The 4,110-nt window shown below is 40.5% G+C and overlaps 1 pseudogene; it reads left to right on the top strand.

Annotated features, from left to right (window-relative positions):
* The first annotated feature begins 1,720 nt into the window (after positions 1-1,720).
* Positions 1,721-2,242, top strand: LOC120910701 (annotated as a pseudogene).
* The last annotated feature ends 1,868 nt before the right edge of the window (positions 2,243-4,110 follow it).

Here is a 4,110-nt window from a genome sequence, read left to right as displayed (position 1 = left end):
TTTATGTAGCACCTACCCCGATTTTCCGGGAGCCTAATGATGGTTACTGGTGGTAGGTATGGCTGACATGCATTCTCAGGGTGCACGTTTGTGGGCATGGTGGGTCATGAACAAAGAACATGGGCGTCAGTCGCTTTTATGCTTTAAACAATAGAGATGTTTATTTCCCAGAAAAGGAAAAATGTGGGAGAGAGGGGAATAGGGCACAGGACACCCTTAATAACGATCAGCAACAGGCAGATTGGCAGGTGAGGTGAGACAGTCAACAGGACTGGAATAAGAGCCTTTAAGCTGAACCAACACATCTGTACTTTTGTAGGACAGGCTGTCTCCACTAGTAACTGAACTTTGCTCACAGTTTCATACTCAGATTTCCTTGGATGAGCTACTCCATCCCTCTAGAATGGTTTCCGGATCTTTGGCAGCCTTTCCTCTGCATAAACTTGAACACCCAGATCTGAAAAACTTTAATAAAAACAATTTGGAAAAAAAAAAGATATGACGCGGGAAATTTGAAAGTACGCCGGCGTATCAGTAGATACACTGGCGTACTCGCTCTGTGGATCTGCCCCATTTTGTCTCATTTTTCCTAATAAAAAAAAAAATTGAAAAAAAAAAAAAAACTTGAACACCCAGACAGGTCTAGCAGCCGGCAGCCACCTGGATAGGACTCAGGCTTCAGGAACTGTATACACATCCACCCAGACCAAAGCCCTGGGCGGGAAGACTGACTTGATCCCCTGACTTCTTTCCTTTAAATAGCTTTTCCAAACACGCATCGCAGAAAATATGATTAGCTGAGAAAAGTATGCTTATCCATAACTTGCATATACTGTAGCACATCATACTAATGTCAAAGGCAACAGTGCCACCTACTGACAAAAGGGAGAAACCACAAATAAATGGAATTAGCACAGAAGTCATGCAATCACTAAACACTACAAATTAGCTAGGCTGGCTACCACCCAGCATAAGTAAATTTACCTGCAGCCCTATTGTAGGGACGAGGGGGCTACATTTATGTCCCTGGTAGGGAGATTCATTCTCTCGATTTTGTCCTGGGGTCTGTTATCACTAAAACTGAAAGACAATTCAAAATTTGGAGTGGTCACTGGAACAAGAAAAGAGGGGACATCTTCCAATGGGGACACCATTTCTGGTGACCTTAATGACTACCAGGGATTTTATTTCACTTTGAAGGCATTTCCAGTTGTAACAATACCAGAAGTAAAGAAAAATCTCAATGAGACATAGATGGCAAAAAACTGACAGTGGGTATAGCCTTCCTTTACTCTATCCAGAATAAAACAAAATCAGACACCTTTAAAAAAAAAAAAAGCATGTCCCACGATGTAAATCTATTGTCAATCATATTGTGATGTAGATCCTTGTCAATGATAATGAATGATGATCCCAACTCCTGTTGAAAGAGGAATTTGCAATTGCATATGACAATCCAATCATGGCGGACACTGGTGGCCTCCAGATGCTTGGGTAATGTTCTTCCTAGTGGAACTAGATGGTTATAATGCAATTGTCTGCCCCTTTGTTCCAATAATTTTTTAATAAAACAAGAAATGCTCAGATCAACACCATCTGACTGGTAAAAGTCTGTTGCAGCTTTCCAACAGTTTTTTTTGTGGGAGAACATTTTTACCCAGTACAGTAAATGTCTGTTGATCTTGTCAGAAATGCAGTGTCCTGTCTCTTTTTCACCCAGCAGGCCAAGATGGCGGACATCCAGACCTAGAGGGCTTATCAGAAGCAGTCAACTATCTTCCAGAACAAGAAGCGAGTGCTTCTTGGGGAGACTGGCAAAGAGAAGCTCCCAAGATACTACAGAAGCGTTGGTTTGGGATTCAAGACCCCCAGAGAGGCAATCGATGGCACATACATTGACAAGAAATGCCCATTCACTGGGAATGTGTCTATTCGCGGTCGCATTCTGTCAGGTGTGGTCACAAAGATGAAGATGCAGCGCACCATTGTTATCCGCCGGGACTACTTGCACTACATCCGCAAGTACAACCGTTTTGAAAAACGCCACAAGAACATGTCTGTGCATCTGTCCCCCGCCTTCAGGGATGTTCAGGTTGGGGATATTGTCACCGTTGGAGAGTGTCGTCCTCTCAGCAAAACTGTCCGATTCAATGTCCGGAAAGTAACGAAAGCTGCTGGAACCAAGAAACAATTCCAGAAGTTTTAATTGTAAAATGTTTCAGGTCAAATAAATGTGTAAAAAACAAAAAAAAAAAAAAAAAGAAATGCAGTGTCCTTATCACTTTCTGTAAGTTCACAAGTGCAAAGTTGCCCGATCACTCACAGGTGTAATTACAAATGAGCTGCTGAAATTAGCTGCAGGTGCCACCAGCTTCCCGTTGCTTTCATTGGGGCTACCTTCCACAGCTAAACCACTGCTGAGGTTCTTGCATATAATTGGTGTCATGCTCATTCCCAGCTGTGAATGTACCCTAAAACATAACATAAACATTGTTATCAGTAGAGGAGATGAACAACATTAGACATGTTTGAAGTCCAGTCTGTGTGACAACAATGTCTTCTCCCATAGATCCCATGGAGAAGAGAGTATAGATGTAAAAGGACAGGAAATGTGTAATTCTCCACATTACCAGCTCAAAATAAGTAAAGTAAAAAAACAAAACGTATACAGCCATCGCATTTTGGGACAAGTGAGCTGCAATATACTGTACAGTACAAATCTTTGGTTACTCTTTAAGTATTAGGGCTCCTTTATTTGCACTGTTGATGTTAACGCTGCCTATGAAAGCCTTCATTTCATGATAATTCATATTATGTGGATTGCTGTAAGAAGCAGTAAAAAAAAAATTCTTTGCCTTCTGTATGCTATCCATTTCTATGTTAGAAACCAAGTCCACCAGTCCACAGGAAGGAAGTAGTGTATGCCACTACCATTCTCATATTCACATAGGAGCATATTAAACTACCTTAGGGTAGTGGAATGTATATTAATTGCTTGTTGTGCATGTTCTACTATTTCTTCCATAGTAAGGGTGTTTAAAGCGGAGTTCCGGCCACAATTTCACTTTTTAAATATAAATTCCCCTGTAATACACAAGCTTAATGTATTGTAGTAAAGTTAGTCTGTAAACTAAGGTCCGTTTTGTTAGGTTGTTACAGCATTTAGACACTTTATAAAATAGAAATTGTCTGGGGCCATCTTAAGTGTGGGCATCATGAAGCCAGACTGTATGACTTCCTGGATTTCAGCCTTGCAGATCTCGCACATGCTCAGTGCTGTACAAGCAGTGTAATAGGTTTCAGATCAGTTTTCAGCACCTGTACTGTCCAAGTCACATGATTCTTCAAGACTGGGGAGTGCACAGACTCCTGGAAAGTTACACCCACTACATTCCCAGGAGTCCGTGTGGTGTAGGTTAGGAAGCTTAAGCACCTAGGTGCAGGAAGTGGGAAGATTAACTATTCTGCCTAGCAACAACACTTTGAAGGCATCTAAAAAAAAAAAAAAATTCTTAAAGGACTAATGACATTTTTTTAAAACTACTGATGTAATGTTATATTTATGGGTGGAACTCCACTTTAACTTATTGTCAGTGTCCAGTGTTGACCTTGTTGCCTATTAGCCTATTCTACAATTGCACAGGCATTTTTTTTGTAAATTGGCTATTTAACCTACTCTAGGAATATTGATTGAGCTATATGTTATTTTCTGGAATAAAGAGTATCTAATAACCCTGAAAGAAATGGAACTACCTTGGCAGGATACACACATTGGTACAGTACGTCCACTGCCCTTAGCAGTGATTCTGCCACCTGTCTGCTTTTAGACCAGCTGTCTTTTTCTCCAGCAATGTATGTTTGCCAAGAGATCAGGGAAGAAATACAGACTTTACGTGTATGGAGCAGGAGATGACACTGAACTGGAACTATGTTCAACCTTGTAGCTACATCACCATGCTGAGTATCTGAAATATTATCCTCTATATTCTTTTAGATAAATTCAAACTTTAAGTTTGAATTTAAGTGGTAAAAAACCCAATAACAAAAATGTAATATATTGCAGCTTACCATTATTTAAAGCGTACTTCCACTTTTGCAGCCAAATCAGGA

Source organism: Rana temporaria, chromosome 8 (assembly GCF_905171775.1).
Source record: "Rana temporaria chromosome 8, aRanTem1.1, whole genome shotgun sequence".
Classification (NCBI taxonomy): Eukaryota; Metazoa; Chordata; class Amphibia; order Anura; family Ranidae; genus Rana; species Rana temporaria.
This window is presented reverse-complemented; position numbering and strand designations above follow the sequence as displayed.